This window comes from Pongo abelii, chromosome 11 (assembly GCF_028885655.2).
Source record: "Pongo abelii isolate AG06213 chromosome 11, NHGRI_mPonAbe1-v2.0_pri, whole genome shotgun sequence".
Classification (NCBI taxonomy): domain Eukaryota; kingdom Metazoa; phylum Chordata; class Mammalia; order Primates; family Hominidae; genus Pongo; species Pongo abelii.
Window position 1 is genome coordinate 25491654 of NC_071996.2, and position 21241 is coordinate 25512894.

A 21241-nucleotide genomic window follows, 5' to 3' on the forward strand; every position below is an offset into this window, starting at 1 on the left:
CTTTCTGTTCCTCAGATGGACAATCTCAATTGATCTATCTTCATATTTAGTTATTTGTTCTTCTGCTAAGTCTAATCTGTGTTGAGCTCCTCTGGGGAAGTTTTTATTTCAATTACTGCACATTACAGAATTTCTATTGGTTTCTTTTTTATTATTTATATTAATTTACTGATATTCTTTATTTGGTGCAATATTGTTCTCATATTTTCCTAGATTTCTTTAGAAATGATTGTTTTTATTTAGTTCTTAGAACATATTTAAAACAGTTGATTTAAAAGCTTTCTAACAAGTCCAATGTCTGGGATCTTCAGGGACACTATTGACTGATTTTTTTTTCTTCATATAGGGTACACTTTCTTGTTAATGTGTACATTTCATAATTTGTGTTGAAAACTGGACATTTAAAATAATATAATATGGAAACTCTGAAAGTCAGATTCCATTCCCCACACCGAGTTTGATGTTGCTGTTTGTTGCTGTTATTGTTTGCTTGTTAGGAAAGAATTCTGTAAAGTTCTTATTTTCTTTGTATGGTCACCAAAGTTTTTGCCCAGTTATATTAGTGGCCAGCTACTGACCAGCCAAAGATTTTCTTAAATGTTTAGGATTAATAATCATTGCTACCTTTGACAGTAGTGTTTGTGTCCATGTTGGGGTATGACTTCAATACTGAGGCAGGCAGCTTACAACTCTGCCTTATAAGTCTGTTGATTTTAAAGGCTTCTGTATTCGTTTATTCAGGCTTCCATTAAAAAGTACCATAGGCTGAATAGCTTAAACAACATGCATTTATTTTCTCAAGGTTCTGGAGACAAAAAGTCCAAGATCAAGTTATCATCAGGGATGGTTTCTGGTAAGACCTCTCTTCCTGGCTTGTAGATGGCTGCCTTTTTGCTATGTCCTTGCATGGCCTTTCCTCTCTGTACACACAGAGAAAGAGAGAGCTCTGGTACCTCTTTCTCTTCTTAAAAGACCACTAGTTCTATTGGATTGGTGCCCTATACTTAAGACATCATTTAGCCTCAGTTACCTCCTTAAAGGCAGTATCTTCAAATACAATCATATTAAGAATTAGGGTTTAACATATGAATTGTGGTGGGGCAAACCACTTAATTCAATCTGTAACAGCTACTCTGGGTCTGAAAGGGAGGGAACTGAGAATAGTATAAGGTAAAACATCACAAAGTTCCCTTTTACTGAGATTCAGTCTTTTTTTTTTAATAAGAACTTCATTTTTTTGTTTGCAAGCTTTTGCTTAATTTGAGTTCTGAAAAAGTTTATTTACTACTTTTCCAGTGTACTCCTTGCCTTTATAAAGGAGCAGCTTTTTGGAGGTATTTTACACTAGATTTTTGGTTTTGTTTTGTTTTGGTTTTGAGATGGAGTATTGCTTTGTTATTGGGCAGGAGTGTAGTGATACGATCTCGGCTCACTGCAATCACTGCCTCCTGGATTCAAGCAATTCTCCTGCCTCAGCCCCCCAAGTAGCTGGGATTACAGGTACCCATTAACAGGCTCAGCTAATTTTTGTGTTTTTAGTAAAGACAGAGTTTCACCATATTGGCCAGGATGGTTTTGAACTCCTGACCTCAAATGATCCGCCTGCCTTGGTCTCCCAAAGTGCTGGGATTACAGGCGTGAGTACTACACCTGACCTGCACCTATCATTTTTTAGTGAGGTGCTCTTTAAGCACCAAACATTTATATGGCCTTATAATTGACCTCTGATTTATTGGAGTTTGAGTTCCCAAGACTTCCCCTCTTTCACTCCAGAAATCTAAATATTAGAAAGCATATTCAGAAAACTGATGGCCAAAAGACGATGGCAATATCACTTTTACAATATTTCCATTCATGTCACCTCTGAAATTTCAATTTGAAATTTAATTTCTCTGGAGGAAAGAGAGTTTCCTTGTTTGACTCCATGTCATTTTAATTGTATCACGGTTTTATAATATGTGTGCTCATAATGTGCCCTTCTGGTAAACTAGGGTAAAGAACACAACAAGGTATAACATGAGTTGAGAACTTCAAGAGGAATAGTTGTTCATCCTAATGTGCATTGCCTCTTTGGAGTTAACTTCAAGTTCTGATCTATTTTGTGGATTCTTAGAGAAACAGCTTACCCATCTTAGTCTTCCAAGATGCCAAAGAGGGCCCCAGAAAATAGCTTATAGTAGGAGGGAGAGAGCAGCTTTGACTATTTCTTTCCTATCCTAAGATGGGTCCCACCTCTCTGCTTGCCCTTTCATTGAACTTCTTTTTTTTTTTTTTTTTTTAAGTCTAATCACTTAAAAGGGCGCCTAAGGAGAGGGAAATGTAGGGAAAAGTTAACACTTCTAACCCTATCCACAAATCAGCGAGCTTCTCCCTTTCTGGGCTTTCATCTCCACTGCTAGCCAAGAGCTGAGGAGTTGCTCCTAACGAATGAATGTCTCATTGTCTTATAGTCAGAAACCAAATGCTTTTTACAGTCTTTTTGGTGCCTTCCAGTTTCTGCCTTTCTTTGGCATGTGATGCTTGACAACTCAGGTAGGCTTAGTGAATCTCTGTCTTGTCTTATTTTCTATCAAAAGTAGTTGTGTGGATTCATAAGGTTTTTCTGTAGACTCCAAGCCTTTTTCAGTGTCTTGTTTCTCTCAGCATGCCAGATTTTAGGATGCTGGGATAGGAGATTTGGAGGCATCAATGAAGCTTCTAGGCTAAGACATGAGCTTCCACTTAGGCTTTTGACAGAAATCTGCACATAAACTATGTTCCAGATTCCCATTTATGCCATTATTATTTTTTTTTCTGTTTGTGACTCTCTCCAGTATCCTATGGTTAAAAAGGGTGATAACCCAGGAAGGATTCAGAAATATTTGGGTTCCTGGCCATAATACCATTAGGATTCTAATCTAATCCTGAACTCATCATACTTTCCACTTTGACAGTTATGGAAAAATTTTATCAGAGCAAGCTTCAATAATACTCTATAAAGAATTTAATTTTTCCATAAACCAAAGGAGTAAGTATAGATAAGTCACTTACATATATTTTAATCTTCTAGAGACAATCAGTGTGGACACCAAACCTTGAGCATGATTTCTGTACAAGTCAGTAACATTCAGTGCACGGCAGAACAGACACAGCTACTGAACTCAACAGCTAAGTCATCTCCAAGGCCTATCAAGTAAGAAACAAATCTGTTAATATCACATACAAATAAAATAAGCAAGCTCATGTTAGTGTAATAATGTAGAGCATATGTGGACAATTATGTGTGACTGATTTATGTATATTGGGACTATGGGAGCCATAAGATCTAGTAAACTGTCTTAGTAATGAGAATATATACAAAGCATTTCTAATTTAACCATTGACCTACATGGCTATAACATTCAATGAGGTAATGTATCAAACAACTATTTTTGTTGTTGTTGTTTTGTGTGTGTGTGTGTTTAGTTTTCTCTCTGTCAATGAATTGGCAACTTCGTAGGGAGGAAAAATTACTCAACAATATTATCTCTTTTAATTCATGCAACACTATGAAATTAGTGTCTTATTTCTCACTCTCTGAAGTTCTGATAATTTAAGTAATTTGTTCAAGGTTAGATAGATAGTAAGTGTCCAGGAATCAGAGCCCTATTGCCTTACCCCTTCTGGGAAGCCATATTGCTCCCTATAACTTTCATTCGATATTCTCCAAAGGACTAACTGCTCTTAAATACTCCTCCTCACATTCCTTCTGAAGATAGGCCGCCTATTTTTTCTCTGAATGGAGGAAGCTGGAAGGAGCTATAGATAATTTGACTGGAAAGAGCGAGATAAATCCTGGAACCTGGTGAGGGTGTATAGGATTTCTGTGTAAGGAACAAGCTGCGTCTTCTGTTATGTTGCCTGTTTTATGGATGAGTGAAGCTTGGTCCTTCTGAGCTTCTGGCTAGCACAGGAATATTACCAGGATCTGTGCCTTCTGGCAGCTTCTTCAGCTGCTTCTTCGAAGGTCTTTCCTGTCAGTGGGGAGAAACTAGGACCAGCAATGTGGATCTCAGATGGAAACCGTGCTCTGCAGTCATTTGATCTCAATAAAGCTGATATTGCTACCTTCCTTTGACCAAGAGTTTTTTGAAAGTAATTTATAATATTTTGTATTGTAGAGCAAAGAAGAGACAGGTCTTGGGATCCCACCTCCAACAATCAGTGATTAATCTCAAGGCTTCAAAGTGTGTAGTGCTTGAAGACCATCTCTAACTTTAAAATCATAGGTGCAAATCTGCCAATATTTGTAAAGAACATTAAATTATTTAGATTTCTAGAGTCCCATATTTCCTTTTAATTCTTCATTATTGGTGTATCAAAAGTGCTAGAAACAGTTTCTGTCCCATAAAAGACACAAAATATATATGTGCAAAATGAAAGAATGAGAAAGTAGTCTGAAAAGCAGACCAAAATGTATGCATAAAAAAGTTTCAGAGCATTATGTACTAAGCTAAAAATTACTGGAAATAAAAATCTTTAAAACAGAGCTCTAGTCACATAAGTCTTATGATCAATATCTATTCCTACAATAAAATATGCAAGATTTGCATTTATTGAAATTTAATGACATTAGAAAATGGAACCAATACAATACAACCATACAAAATAGGATATAAAATTACTTTATCTGCATTGTAATCCCCTTTAATTAAAATTATCTATAAACAATGTAAACATGTTGGAGAGGATTGTGAGAAGATGACAATCTGAGTTTGTGTCTCTTACTGCCCTTTCCCAAATCCCTCTCTGGAACAGCACAATAACAAAGAGAGCCAACTGTTAGCAGACAGCTGCAGCTTATGGCCATATCGGGTGTTGACTGCAATGGGCTGCCCTGATAAGGGGCTTAGTGGGCCCAATCCCAGTCTGGGCTCTTCCCTCTAACTAACACACCCTGAACAGCGCTCCTTTCACATGGAAGAAACACCTTTTTCATATTGACACAAAGTGGCTAGGTATGGCAGAACTTGATTCTAGCTCTTTTGAGATTGACTGGAAAGATCACGTGCATAGGTCTTCATTGTCCATATCACTTAGAGAGAGCTCAGAGTCTAGTGATAGAGGAGAAGATTTGCACCTCCTGGGCTATGCGGTTCAAATGAAAGACACAATTCAGCTTTCTTCACTGATTGATAGAAAAGGGCTTAATTGGTTGGTAGAGTAAAGATATATCAAGAAGAAATATGATTATTATTAACCAGTCATGATAGAGTTTGCCTCAGATAACCAGCAGCAGGATCCATTTTGCACCAGGGTAAAATTGAAGGAGTGAGACACAGTTGTTTGATGCTTGAATGGATTTTGGCCTCTGGGTGGTAAACCTTCAATGACTAAATGACTCCTAGTATATTTGGACAACTCATATTTTTGGGTATCTTTAACATGTGACAGGATACCAATTAGTCCACTAAAAAGACTCTACATCTTATCCATTAGACAATTCAAGCAGTCAGTAGGACTCAAGAATCTTTATCAGCTCATGGAGGAGGTTTGAGGGCAAATTCTTTCTCTGGTACTGATTGCATTCTTGCAGGAGGTCACAGGTGTACATGAGACTCATGTGTAGCAAACATGCATGGAACAAGGTCATGTAGCAAGTTCCTACGCCTTCTTTTTGTATCAGAAAAAGCAAAAAATTGCAAACAGGAACAGTGAGTATACTTTAGAAGATGCTGTGACTTGAGTAGTTTCACCCATCAGACAAAGAAAAAAAACAAATATGGCAGAGAACTCAGCACCGTTTTCACGTGTAAAACGTGACTTGTCACCTGTCAGACTCTGAATGATAATCTGGAACTCAACTAGTTGGCAATTTGAAAACTACACACAAATATTTATCCAATATGGCACACAAAACAACCACCATTTTGGAGAGCCTTGAGGCAATATCTCATTAATTTTAAGATGTACATACATTACTATCTAGAAATGTCCACAATTAGGTAGCTACCTTAGAAAAATTTGTCACAAGGACACATGTAACACAATGTTCTTTTCAGAATTATATAATAAAAAAACAGAAAAACAAAATTATTACAATTAGAGAAAAAAATTAAATGGTTGCTATTCCTTCAATCCACTAGTTTAAAATAATACATCAAATTAATAAGCATAGATAAATGAATGAGAGCTACATGTACCAACATTGATATAAACATTACATTGATGGAAAAGTTGCAAAAGGATATATTTTATCAGTTACATATATTTGAGAAACACAGGAAATATTATATAGGCTTTATACACATAAGAATATATAGTGTAGACATGTTGTAAAGAGTGAAGTAGCTTCAGGAGGCCACACACCAAAATAGTTGCTTCAGGAAATGGTTACTTCTGGGACTGAAAGACGGGGTACAAAAAGAGGAGGAGCTTTAATCTTATCTAAAACTTCTAAGATAAACAAAAACAACATGAAACAAATACAGCAAAATGTCAGCATTTCATAAATCATATTAGTAAACACTTGGATTTTTTTTATATTACTATTCTTTTTTATATGGCTGAAATGATTCACAATGAAAACGAATTTAAATGTCATAGAAGTTAGCCCCATGGTATAATTATCCTCAATAGCTAATTGGTGGCCTTAGCATTAAAGTCACACACAAAATATTTGCCTTTGAAGTTTTTTTCCCAAAATGTACACCCATTCAATCTCTCCATCCCCCAATACCCTGGAAGACAGTGTTTTATGGTGACAGTAAGGTAGGCATCAGGGTCAGACAGACTTCCTGGCATGAATTCAGTGAATTTTTCTTAATTATGAGAGAAGAAACGTTGCACAGATAGAGGGTCTATCTCTTAATGCGTGTTAATTTCATATCTTTCCCAACATAACTTCCTAGATGGGCCAAACAGATCTTGGTTAAGAATAAGCTATTCATTTCTTTTATCAGACTGTGGTCTGCAAATTTGGAATGCTTTCCTATAGTTTTCTGTACCATGAAAGTTTACATGAAATGTTAAGTAACCTTTAAACAACTCAAATCCATTTTGTTTCTGCCTTTTTTAGAATTGTTAACCTCACCACTCACTTCAGCATTTAATCTCTTTCTTCTCCTTTATTGCTGTATAAGTATTACATGCCCTGCTTCATTATGTGACCCTAGAAAGGTGAATATACCCCACTAATCTTCAGTTCTTAGTATTTTCATTGAGGTGTTGTAAAAGATAATTCAGTTTCTAAGGGATTTTTGGCACTAATATTTTACAATTTCAGAATCTCATGAGTATATAACTTGTCCTCTGATGTCTGCCACAGAGAAATCTTATAAGAAATTACTCTCACGTCCCCTGAAGCTGTGGCTTATCCAGGGTAGGAGTAGGGAGGAGGGGTGAAAGGGCAGTGCAACCACCTAAGGAAATCCATCACAATTTCTTTGATAGAGAAGGATGTTTTCAGTGTAAACAAGCCTATACTATTTTTGTAATATTAACTTATTTGGGGGCAACTAAAGAAAATACTTATAAAAAAATAGTCTTATTGTTCAAATAACAAATATCATAGGGTGATATCAAATTTCACCATAGAGTGAAAAAAGAAGTGGGAAATCATTCCAAACAATGCCGAGTGTTAAGGAGTGCACATCTGCGTGTTAACTCCTAGTGATAGCTTATCTCTGTTTCTCCTAACTCAGAACTCAATCAAGGAGAAAAAGGAAAAGGCATTGCTCAAAAACATTTGAAGGAATATATAGTTTTTCCTGTGTTTCTCAATAACTGATAAAATATATCCTTTTGCAACTTTTCACTCAGTGTAATGTTTATATCAATGTTAATACATGTAGATCTCATTCATTTATCTATGCTTATTAATTTGATATATTATTTTAAACTCATGGATGGAAAGAAAGCAACCATTTAATTTTTTTCTCTAATTGTAATAATTTTGTTTTTCTATGATTATTTTGTGTTATAGAATTCTGAAAAGAACATTGTGTTACATGTGTCCTTGTGACAAGTATTTGAAAATTTTTCTAAGGTAGCCACCTAACTGTGGGCATTTCTAGATAGTAATGTATGCACATCTTAAAATTAATGAGATACTGCCTCAAAGCTCTCCAAAATGGTGGTTGTTTTGTGTGCCATATTGGATAAATATTTATGTGTACTTTTCAAATTGCCAACTAGTTGAGTTCCAGATTATCATTCAGAGTTTGACAGGTGACAAGTCATATTTTACACACGAAAAGGGTGCTGTGTTCTCTGCCATCCTTGTTTTTTTCTTTGTCTGATGGGTGAAACTTCTCAAGTCACAGCATCCTCTAAAACATAACCACTGTTCCTATTTGCATTACAGTTCAGTTTAAGAGTGTTTCTTGTATTATAAATGTAAATAAGCTTTCTATTTTTAAAAATAAGGAAGTTTAAAAACTATTTTTTGTTTGTTGGTCTTAGAAACTATATCGGGTTTGAACTCAACAGGGTTATTTTTGTTACCTCTTTCATTTTTAAAATTTTGTCTTGAAATCACTATGCTAGGAATTACTATTTTATCAAATAAAGAGCATTTTAATCTTCTTTTGGACATTATTAAATTGAGTCAAGTGTTAGACTACAGATCAAGACATAAATGTGAAAGCAGGTTTGTTAAGTTTCAGACATGAGTAAATACTGCAGATAGCCAAGCCAAGAATCCACTAATTTCTCCAAAAGGTAAATTAAACAACCTCATTAATACTCCTCATATTTATGTTTTGGAAGAAGAAGGGATAAATCAAGATTGTGACAAGAATGAACATTTTCCAAGGTTCATAAAGATATGGGAGGGCGGCAGGAAAGTGCTGGCGAGACAAGAACGGGGTCCCTGCTGCGGGATTCACCGTTGGGCCTGTGCCCGCAGACCTAAGTGAGGACAGGCACTCCTATTTTCGTGCCCAAATTTTGTATTTGCCAAGACCACTTTGGCCGGCCACACCCGCCATCCTGTGCCTATAAAAACCCCGAGGCCCTAGCGGGCACACATACAAGTGGCTGGATTTCCAGAGAAACGCACCCACCGACAGACGCTCGCAGGCCATGGAGGGCAGAACGACGCAAATGCAGAGGGGAATTCGGCCAAGGGCAGGCGGTTGGAGAAGAGCCTGACTGCTGAGAGGCCAGACTCCAGGGAAGGACCATCTTCCCATGCCATCCCCCTTCTGGTTCCCCATCCATCTGCTGAGAGCTACTTCCACCACTCAATAAAACCTTGCACCCATCCTCCAAGCCCACGCGTGATCTGATTTTTTCGGTACACTAAGGCAAGCACCCAGGATACAGAAATCCCTCTGTCCTTGCGATAAAGCGGAGGATCTAACTGAACTGTTTAACACAAGCCACCTGTGGACGGCAAAACTGAAAGAGCACACTGTAATACACACCCACTGGGGCTTTGGGAACTGTAAACACTCAACCCTAGACATCGCCATAGAGTTGAAGCCCAAAAATGCTCCCCATGGCTTGCCCATCTGCCTGGTCCCCCTAGGGGTTTGAGCTGTGGGGCACTGAAGAACTGAGCCACACCCCTGTCCCTGTCGCTGGCCATGCTAGGGGGATAAGGGAAAATTCCTCCCATTTCAATAATAAGGTGAAATGAATACCCATTTTGACCAAATGTCAAAAGGCCCAATTATATAAAGTGGCTGAAAGTTGAGGCCAAAACTGATAATCACCATCACAGAATTAAATTCTGGCATCAGAAATAAATTTGGATAGGTGAGGTAAGCAAACTGATGGAGCAAGTGGCTCGAAACACCTGTTCCTCCACAAAAACATCAAAAAGCAAGCAGAATTGTAAGAAACCGCTTTGTCAGAGCCCTGGAAAATGGTCAAAAGCATACAGGAAGTAAGTGAATGTTGAATCAAGAAAAAAGCAACATAAAAATAGTAGAAAAAGTTTGTGGCATTTTCAGTTGCCCTTGGCTACCCTTCCTAATTCTGCTGCAGACTTGAAAGTGACACCCTGCATTTCCAGTGTCGTCCTTGTCCCTGGTTCTGGATGGAGCTGAGCAGACTTTATTTGAAAATTAGTGTGTTTGTCTGTTCTAACTAGTCTAGAGGCTACATGAAGGACTGTGGAAGATGCTTATCTCTCTTTCACCTAACTCAGAACTCAAGGAGAAAAAGGAGAAAGCATTGCTCAAAAACATTTGATGATGAACCAAAAACCCAGTTATCTGGGGCAAAAGATTGTAGTTGTGATGTACAAAAGACTCCCTAAAGCCTGGGAAGCAAAGCTGGGAAAGAGTTTCTGTAGGAAATTACAACATGCAAAAGCACTGAATACAGTTAATCTTAGAAAGCCATATTCAAAATAGTTCATAGAAAAACAATAGAGAGAATCAGTACAACCAAAAGTTGGATCTTTGATAAGATCAATAAAGTTAGTCAATCATTAAGTAAATTGACTAACAAAAAATTAATCACGAAGCAAAAATACTTAGTCAGATGTGAAAGTAGAAACATCACTACAAACTTTACAGAAATTGAAAGGATTATGAAAGAATACTCTGCAGATCAAATGAACAAATTCCTAGAAAGACACAAACTACCAAAACTAATGCAAGAAAATGAGAAAATCTAAATATACCTAAAATAAGCAGGATTTAATCAGAAATCAAAACTTCCCCACAAAGAAAAGCCCTGAACTAGATGGCTTCACTGGTGAATTCTCACAAATATTTGAAGAAGAACTAAAAAATGTGTTATCCAATTTATCTTGCTAGTTTTTAAAATACATATTTTTTATTTTAGATTCAGGGTACACGTGCAGGTTTGTTACATAGGTATACTGCATGATGCTGAGGTCTGGGTTTATATTGATTCCGTCACCCATATAGAGAACATAGTACTAATAGGTAGTTTTTCAACCCTTGCCCTTGTCCCTCTTTCTCTTACTTTTTGGGGTCTCTAGTGTCTATTTTTCCCATTTTTATGTGTATGTGTGCCTAATGTTTAGCTCTCACTTATAAGTGAGAATATGCAGTATTTTGTATTCAGTTTCTGCATTAATTCACTTAGGATAATGGCCACCAGCTGCATCCATGTTACTGCAAAGCAAATAATTTCATTCTTTTTTATGCCTGCATAATATTCCATGGTGTCTGTACTACATTTCTTTTATCCAATCCACCATTGATCGGTACTTAGTTTGATTTTATGTCTTTGCTGTTGTGAATAGTGCTGCAATGAACATATAAGTGCATGTGTCTTTTTGGTATGTCAATTCATTTCTTTTGGGTATATACCCAGTAATGGGACTGCTGGGTTGAATGGCAGTTGTATTTTTAGTTCTTTGATAAGTCTTCAAACTGCTTTCCATAAGGGCTGAATTAGTTTACATCCCCACCAACAGTGTATAAGTGTTCTCTTTTTGCCACAACCTCACCAACACGTTATTTTTTACTTTATTGTAATAGCCATTCTTACTGGTGTGAGATGGTATCTCATCGTGGTTTTGATTTGCATGTCTCCGATAGTGATGTGGGGAATTTTTCATATGTTCATTGGTTGCTTGTATGTCTTCTTTAGAAAGTGTGTGTTCATGTTCTTTGACCACTTTTTAATGAAGTAATTTGTTTTGTCTTGATTTAAGGTCCTTATAGATTCTGGATATTAGTCCCTTTTCAGATACACAGATTGCAAATATTTTCTCTGATTCTGTAGGTTGTCTGTTGATACTTTCTTTTGTTATGAAGAAGATTTTTAATTTAACTATGTCCCACTTGTCAATTTTTGTTTTTATTGCATTTGCTTTTAAGGACTTGGTCATAAATTCCCTGCTTAGGCCAATGTACAGAAGAATATTTCCTAGGTTTTCTTCTAGGAGGTTTATAGTTCAAGGACTTAATACTAAAATCTTTAATCCATCTTGAGTTAGTTTTTGTATATATTGAGAGGTAGGAGTCCAGCTTCATTTTTCTGCCCATAGTTAGCCAGTTTTCCCCAGTTTGCTAATATTTTAAAGATTTCTGCATCTATGTTTATCAAGGATATTGGCCTATAGTTCTCTTTTCTTATAGTGTTTTTGTCTTGCTTTGGTATCAGGATAATGCCGACCTCATAAAATAAGTTTGGAAATAATACTTCTTTATTTTTTGGAAGAGTTTTTGAAGGATTATTGTTAATTCTCCCTAGAACAACACTATACACCATATGGACCAACACACATAAACAGAACATTCTGCCTACAAGAGCAGAATACATTCTTTTCAAATGTACATGAAACGTTCTCCAAGGTAGATCACATATAAGGTCGCAACAGAAGTCTTAATAAATTTAAGAAGATTGAAATTATACCAAGTATCTTTTCCAACAGAGATGAATGAAACTAAAAATGAATAACAGAAAAAAAACTAAAAATACTAAAAAAAATTACTAAAAAATACTAAAAACTAAAAATATCTAACTAAAAATGACAGAAAGAAGGAAAAAAAAAACACAAATATGTGGAATTTGGACAATCAACGGGCCAAGGAATACATTGTAAGGGGATTTAGGAAATATATAAAAATGTAGAAAACATACCAAAACTTATGAGGTGCAGCAAAAGCAGTTCTAAGAGAAAAGCTTACAGTGATAAAAATCTATATTAAAGAAGAAGAAAAATTTCAAATAAACAACTTAATTTTACAAATCAATGAGCTAGAAAAAGGAGGACAAAGCAAGCCTAAAGTTAGTAGGATGTAGGAAATAATAAATATTAAAGCAGAAATAAACTAAACATAGAATACGAAAACGATAGAAAAAATCAACAGAACTTAAAGTTGGCTTTTTGCAAAGATAAAACAAAACTGATAAACTTTTAGCTTTTAGAAAACAAACAAAAAAAAAAACCCAGAAGACTGAAATGAAAACCAAACTGTAAAAGAACATATTACAACAGATTCCACAGAAATAAAAAGATCATGTGATTATTCTGATCAATTATTTGCCAACATATTGAATAATCTAGAAGAAATAAATAGTTTTTAGAAACTTACAACCTACCATGCCTGTATTATGAATAAATAGAACGTTTGAACAGACCAATAGAGAATAAGGAGATTGACTCAACAATCAAAAACTTCTCAAGAAAGAAAAACTCAGGACCAGATGGCTTTACTGGTGAATTCTTTATTGGTTTTTAAAATAAAATTAACATTTTTCATAATCAATATTATTTATTTTTGCAACATTTTCTACTTGTAATAGTAAATATACATTTACTCTTCAACCAAGTAGACAATTTTTTCATGCATAAAAGTAGGGAGAGAAATGTTCACTTCAAGTTCCAGGTAAATATTTTTATATCTGAAAAATAATATTTAGGCATTAAAGAATCAAAATTGCCTGTGCTCCTGGTACTCACGCCTTTATTGTGACTAGATTGATGGTAATCTATCTGATCACAAAATTAAAATTATACTGAAGTAGACACTCAGCCCTTTGAATACTAACATAGAAGCCAAATATCAGATTTTGGTCAAATATCAAGGCCAATGCCAACCTCCAGTGCATTCCTAGTCGGTGTTTTTTGTATACATTGTAAAGAAGAGTGTAGAAATTTGTGAGTTTTATGTTTTAAACCTGAGCCGAGCTCTCTTGACTTAAAAATTAATTAAGTAAAAAATATTTATATTGTACATTATTTAAACAAATGTTCTTTATTATTTGTTTGTTCGTTTGTTTCTGTGATTGGTTGATTAATTTGGCTTTTCCTACACATGAAGCTAGGCAATACTGGACTAAAGAGTACCAGGAATTCACAGCTTAAGAAAACATTTTATGAAATAGAAAATTTAAAAAAACATAGAAAAACTTATAAAAATGTATAGAATAACTACTTTGGAAAACATTGCTTGGATTATACATTTTAAAACAAATTTCAGTGAAGTGCCAAATTGGTAATGTAACAAAAGAGATCAACAACATTTTTCAAATATATGGTTGTCACTCTCTTTAGCTTTTAGTTTTAAAGCCTTCAGTGATAAGAGGAATTGTGTTTAACTATGTGCAGAAGAATTGATGCTTTCTGTAACCTAGGATATTACCAAAAAAATGCTAATTTTTTTTCTTTAAAGCTATGTCCTGGAGTGAATGAGGTGAATTTGAAATTAATAAAGAGGGTCTCTTCTGACTGTGAGTCAGCCAAGCTTTCTGCAGGAGTGTCAGGATTTCTTCTGTTAGAAAAAAAAAAAAAAGAAATAAGGACAAGAAAAACAAAACAAATACAATTCATTTAAACACACACTCACAGACGCACTTTAATTTCAAGAACTCCTTCCATTATTCTCTACCTGGCTTTGACAACTAAAATTGCCCATTAATTCACAAGAGGCCTTCAGTCTTGCTATGCTTCCTGTCAGCTGATGGCATTCAAGACAAGCGCAGTAAAGATAAAAACACGGCCACTGCCTGTCTCTGTGCAAATCTGAAGACCAGTCACAAAGTTCTTCAATTGTATGATTGTTAGTGGTCAAGGGGAAATAAGCTGCTTTGTGAAAACCATTAAAACAATCATTTGCTCCAAACTTCCCACAATTATGCTTTACAGTTCTGTTCAGCATATAAAAACATACATTTTGAAGCTTGGAATACATGACACAAAAAGCTTAGGGACAAATACCAATAGCTTTACTTATTTTGACATACTTCACCATTTATAGCCAAAATATATCTATGAACACTGTGAATTGGTACTAAAACATCTCTTCATCTTCTCGGATTGATGAGACTCTCAAGGACAAAGATCTTGAAAGCAATTTGAGGGAAAGTATCAAATCTCATCTACTCTGTGTGCAGAAGATATTTTCTTCACATTGGAGCTGAAAGTTTCTGTTAAACACATGAATGAAACTGTCTTCTCAGCAATAATAGTAGATGATATCCATAGAGAATTTAGTCTGTGTCAGACAAGGGTGCCTTCCATCAGCCGTCTTGATCCTCAACCCCCTTGGGTGTCTTATGTGTATTATCTCACTTAATTCTCACAGAGTCACTATAATGGAAAGATTAATGCTACTTTTTTCATGTGAGGAGATGAGACAAAGACAGGCCAGGTAACTTGCTGAAGGCACCTGGCCTGGAAGTGGGGGGACCAAGACTTGAACCAAGGTAGTCTGATTCTAGGGACCTCTATGGCCACCTCTATATCTGCCTGTGAGCTTAAGTAACCAATGCTTAGTCTTTGACTGAAAGATTCCAAGGGAAGTTTTTTTTTTCTCTTGTCCTGCAATTTTTCACATGGGTTTTGAGACCATTATTTGCACTGATGATGAAATTCAGCAGCAGCAACAGCACCTTAGATTTGAACAGAAAGGTAAACTTTGTTTAGCTTATTCATTTTGTTTGTGTATATTACTGTCTGAACTTCCTAGAACATAAGCTCCATTTCAGGTTTTTTTTTTTTTTATTTGTTGTATTCATTGAAGTATCCCAAAAATGATCAGTGCTCAGTGCAGAATTGAGTTTCAATAAATATTGGTTAAATGAACATATAAATTTAGGATAGAGAAGTTTTTAACAAGCAATCAAGTGCACCTTTGTCTTTCTATTGTCATCATATGAGCCAAGAAAAGCCTTTAAACATCTCTATATCGAAATTAATGTCTTCTGTAAATATCTGTTGTTCTAAATTGAAGCTAATTTTGAAATTGCAATTGATATTTTTTAAAGAGTGATATTTAATGTTTAGTAAGAGTAAATTTGGATATGGAAGGTTGAGAAGCACCACTGTAAGGCACCTGGCCTTGTTCCAGACATGTAGCAAGTGCTCAATAAATTCTGGTTGAATGAGTGCTCGTTAACTACTTCGAGGCACAGAAGAGATTAGAGGCCAAATGTTGAATAGTAATCACTGTCAAAAGTTCACATTAAATTCCATGTAGGAATAGTGTGTTTATTGGAGCAAGTCATAAATAAAATAAGCTAAGGCTTTGAAATGACTAATGACAACCATTTGGGATCCAGATGTGCTGAAGCAGAACTCTATCATGCTAGTGGGTTTGTAGAAGCTGTTAATAAAGATGATGTTATTGGAAGGTTTACTAGGAAATATGGAATTGTTAAAAGGTTAGAAAGTCACATTTTTCTGGATAATCTGAGGTTATCATTTTGTAGCCAAAATTCATGCTCTCAAGTCTTTTCTCTATCACCCTCATCTTCATATTTTACTTTTCAGGTGTTCATTCTGAATGCTCAAATGCAGCTTACTCTCTCAGATCTCTGCATTAACCCTTGCAGGATATTCTGCTTCTCCTAGATAACTTCACCTAGGTAACTTCCCAGATAGAGTCCCCTGCAAGACTGCACTGAAGGTTTACCCATTCTATACTTTCCATGACCCCTCATGTGACCTAGGTTAGGCATCCCTCCTCTTTGTTCTCACAATACCCTGTCATATCATAGGTCATGAGAAACTGTGTCTGTTTGCATGTATATCTAAATACTACTAGATTGTGAATTCTCCAGAGACACGCCTTGTGTTTTTATCTTAATGCCGGCAATCCAGAGTGTAGGACCAGACATGTAATCTGTGCTTTATAAATGGACTTTCATTTTTTTTGATCTGCAAATGTAGCATACGCACTTTGAGAATAGAACAGTGCTCTGGCACCTTTGGATCTACCATAGTACTTTGCACAGGTTCAGGTACATAGAAGGTACTCAAAAAATTATATAGTCATTATTAGAACCTGATTGATGTGAGATTCTTTTTAGTTAGTATAAAATAGGATTTGTGAATAAGAATCACATTCCATAGAGCTGTCAGGGGTTAATTCAAAAGGAACAGGACACAAAGTGATTGGAAAATATTAACTAATATTTTTCATCCTTTCCAACTTTTCCTGGGAAACTCCTCCTAGCCATTCAAGACTCTAGCCTCGTAACACTTCTTCCAGGAAGCCTTCAGAGACTCACCCTCACTTTGTTCCTTGGATTTATGACTCTTCTGCATTTCCTAGCATTCTACTGCATCGTTTTAAAACTGCTGTCATCAAGGTCAACAATAAACTATGAATATTGACTCATTGCTAACTGAATTCCTCTCTCTTTCAATATTTTAAACAACTTCAGAATTCTTAGTTTTCTACTATGTTGCCTTTTTTGACAACATTCTAACTTGCTTCTGCTGCTGTATCTCCAACTATTTCTTCTCAGATTTCTGTGCAAATTTCTTTTCCTTTCAACTACGTCTTCATTTACTCCATTTTTTCATGAACTGGAAAAATATTTAATGTGACACTTCCACATGCTAGGCTTTAAGCTTCTTGGAATGACATTTCTCTGTGTTGTATAAGTTTAGCTGTCAAATAAGAATCCATGTGCTTACACAAGGACACAGTTTTACTCCCTGCCCTCTCGTCTCTGGGCATGCTTTTCTCTTGGAAAACATGTCCATTTCTATGGTTTCAAAACTCACTTATAAATGGAAGACACCTAAATTCATATCTCCAGCCTTGATCACATTATTAAGCTTTAATCCACATCTCAAAGTTCCTCTTAAATTTTTCCATAAATTCCTCATCCTCTGTAATAGAAAACTCAAACTCATTTTGATGGTGGCCTGATGCCAGGACAAAATAGTCTCAATTTCTCTTTAAAAAAAGAAAAAAGTTGTCCCCAATGTTTCTTAGCATAGTTTCTCAGGAAGAAAGCTTTATAATGCAAAGCAAGTGGATATGGGTTACCCATTTTTAATGTATTTCATAATCATCCATATTTTAAAAGTCCATGTATTCACATAAATACACACAGAGCACACCCAGCCACACACACACACACACCAAATCACCAAAGATTAGTACATTTACCCAGTGTCCCAATATAATTGGAAGACAAGCAAATGACAACTTCAATTTAATACTGAAGTTTGTGATGATGCCTTTGACACCATTTCATCAGTGCTGTGTCCATCTCTCTTACACAAGAGGATAGTTTGGGTGGCAGCAATACTGTTTTGCAGATTTGAAGACTTTCCAGGCCTCTTTGTTATCTTTCCATGCCAGCATGGAAATTTCATCCTCCGCTCACTCCCTGGATGAGCTCATCCTTATTCATGGCTTTGCACACCATAATTGTAACTCTAGCTTCAATTTCTGTCCTGAGCATCAACTCATATTTCTATCTGCCTACACAATGTCTCATCTAAACATCAGAAATACATTGCAGACTTAAATATCTAAAAACAGACCTCTTTTGTTTCCCATCTCCTATCTCAACATGACACTTCACTAGCCTTCCTCATCTCAATAAATATAATCAATATTCATCCAATTGTTAGTCCAAAGCCCAGGAGTCTTGATTTCTCCCTTTCTTTCACATCCATTTTTAAGTCAACCAGCACATTCTGTTGACTCTACCCTTAAATATTCCTGGAATCAGTTTGCTTTTCAGCACTTCCTCCATTGTCACTATCATCCCAGTCACTATCATCTCTCATCTCAACTACTGGGGACATCTCTCAAATGGTTCTCCAAGTCCACTCTTGGCTTCTATACTCCCTCCTTCACCCTGAAGTCATTGTGATACTTTGGAAATATAAATCAGTTTATGTGGCTCCCTTTACTCCTCCACTGTCATTTAAAACAATGACACTTAAAATCCAGTCTCTCTAGCCTCATCTCTTCCCCCAACTCAGTCCACAGCATCCTGCTGTTACTCACATATAGCAAGTTCTAAGGGCTTTTCACTTGCTTTTCTCTCTACCTAAAATATTCTTCCCCACATGCATGATAATGTATATCTGTGCTCTACTGTCACCCCTTAGAGTTTGTCTTCATTACTCTTTCCAAAATAACATTCCTCTTTGTATATTTCTTTATTTTGTTTCTTTTCTGAAGTGGCATTTATGTTTTTACATGGTAATTTTCTTGCTCATTCACTAAAATATATGCTTTATGAGATGTTTTTATCTCCTATATCTAAAACAATGCTTGGCAAAGAGTAAGAGGTAAAATATTGGTCAAATTGATGTAAAAATGAATAACACAAAAGTCTATCACCTCACAGAGAAGCCAGAGGAAGCATCTACCAGGTGGGCCAAGACCAGGATGTCATTGGGAAACTAGAGCGATTCCTGGTGGCATAGCCAGAGGAGCCAGAGATCACGGACAATCTGCTTTACAGGGTGAAGCAGACTGGAGGAAACTTCTCCACATCATGGGGGAAGACAGTGGAAACTACCAGAGAATCCATGAAGACTAAAGAACAAACAGAAAGAGTCCAAGAGAATTTCTGCAGAGATTTGTTATTTTGTTTTCTGTGGTGTATTTTGGGGGTCAGTCCTAAGTCAAGGCACAAAGTCAGGTCAGACAAAACTTCTTGTCCCTTCATACCCCCAAGGCATGTTGGTCAATCAGTTCTTGCTGATCTTATGAAGAAGGAGTCCTGCCAGCTTCAGAAAACTGTCTTTGGGTTAGCTCATCTACTGAAATATTTGACCTGCTTTCTTTTACACACAATATTTTTTTCTCATGCAACTAATTTATTCCAATCTCTTTGCTCATTCTGTTAAAATAAAGTTATTTCTAACACAATATTAGAATAGCATTCAGTAATGCAATTACTATGAGTTTCTATCAATTCAATAAGCACTCTGGGCTGAGGATATCTCAGACCATGCTGGCCACGGGTCTCTGAGAATTAGCTGCTTCAAAAGTGCGAGAAGTCATGCATATGTGTTCATATATGTGACTAAGTTATTCTTACTTAGGCATATGGATTAGTTTTCTAGGACTGTCATAACAAATTACCACAAATTTAATGGCTTAAAACCACAGAAGCCTGTTTACTCACAGATCTAGAGACTAGAGTATGAAGCCAAGGTATTTGGTTGATTCCTTCTGGAACCTGAGGGAGAATCTGTTCTATGCCCCTATCCTGGCTCCTGGTGGCTGCTGGCAACCCTTGGTGCTCTTTGGCTTGTTGCCTCACTCCAGTCTCTGCCTCTGTCTTCACGTCGCATTCTTCTCTGTGTCTGTGTCTTTGTTCTCTTGTGTTCTCTTGTCTTCTCTTCTGTTATCTTCTTTTATCTTCTCTTCTTTATCTTCTCTTCTCTTATAAAGATGTCATTAGATTTAAGGCTTATACTCATCCATGATGATTATATCTCAAGATCCTTAACTTCATTACATAAGCAAAGTCACTTATTCCAAATAAGGTTAGATTCACAGGTTCTGTGGTTATGAACATATTATTGGGGAGGGAGTGTATTAGTCTGTTTTCATACTGCTATAAAGAACTGCCTGAGATGGGGCAATTTATAAAGGAAAGAGGTTTAATTGACTCGCAGTCTGCATTACTGGGAAGGCCACAGGAAACTTACAATCATGGTGTAAGGTGGAAGGTGAAGACGAAGCAAGGCGCCTTCTTCATAAGGCAGCAGGAAGGAGAAGTGCCAGAAGGGGAAATGCCAGACGCTTATAATACCATCAAATCTTGTGAGACTCACTCACTATCACCAGAACAGCATCGGGGAGATGGCACCCATGATTCCATTACTTCCACCTGGTCTCTCCCTTGATATGAAGGGACTATGGGGATTATGGGGATTACAATTCAAGATTTGGGTGGTGACACCAAGCCTAACCATATCAGACGGTGTCATTATTAAACCTAATACAGCAGCCTAATGCCTAAAGACTAAGTCCAATCTTCTTCCCATGACTTTAGCTTGCTTTCTTAGCTTCAATTTTGGTTATCAACAATGCCCACAGCTGGATTTCCTGGAGGCTCATAGAACTCCACTTTCTCTCCATCCAACACTGTCTGCTACATCACTAGGAATTGCTGAAGTGACCTTTCCTAATCACGATACTCATACTCTGTTCTTTAGTCTTTGTGTATACTCTGGTAGTTTCCCCCTCTCCATAAGAGAACACTAGCATGATGCCCTTTTTGTCTCTATTACTACAATAAGTCAAAACTTGTTCTTCCATCCATTGTTCTGTAAGTTCCCTCATGGGACTCAAGCTATAATCCTTTCCAGACTCCTCAAAATTCTTTCTCCAGAATTTAAACTCTAGGAAAAGTAAAATCTCCATATTATATATTCAATCACTTCTCTAAATATTTAGTTTACCTTCCATTCTACAAACCTGGCCCTCCCCAGAGGTTATCCTTCCCTACAGCCCTCCCATGGCGTGATATCTTTCTTATTTCACTGGGCTTAGGATAAGTGTCCTCTTTGATCTCCATTCTCAGTTCCAGAATGTTGCTCCTTCGTCCTCCCTAAACCTTTCAGCTTCTTTGACAA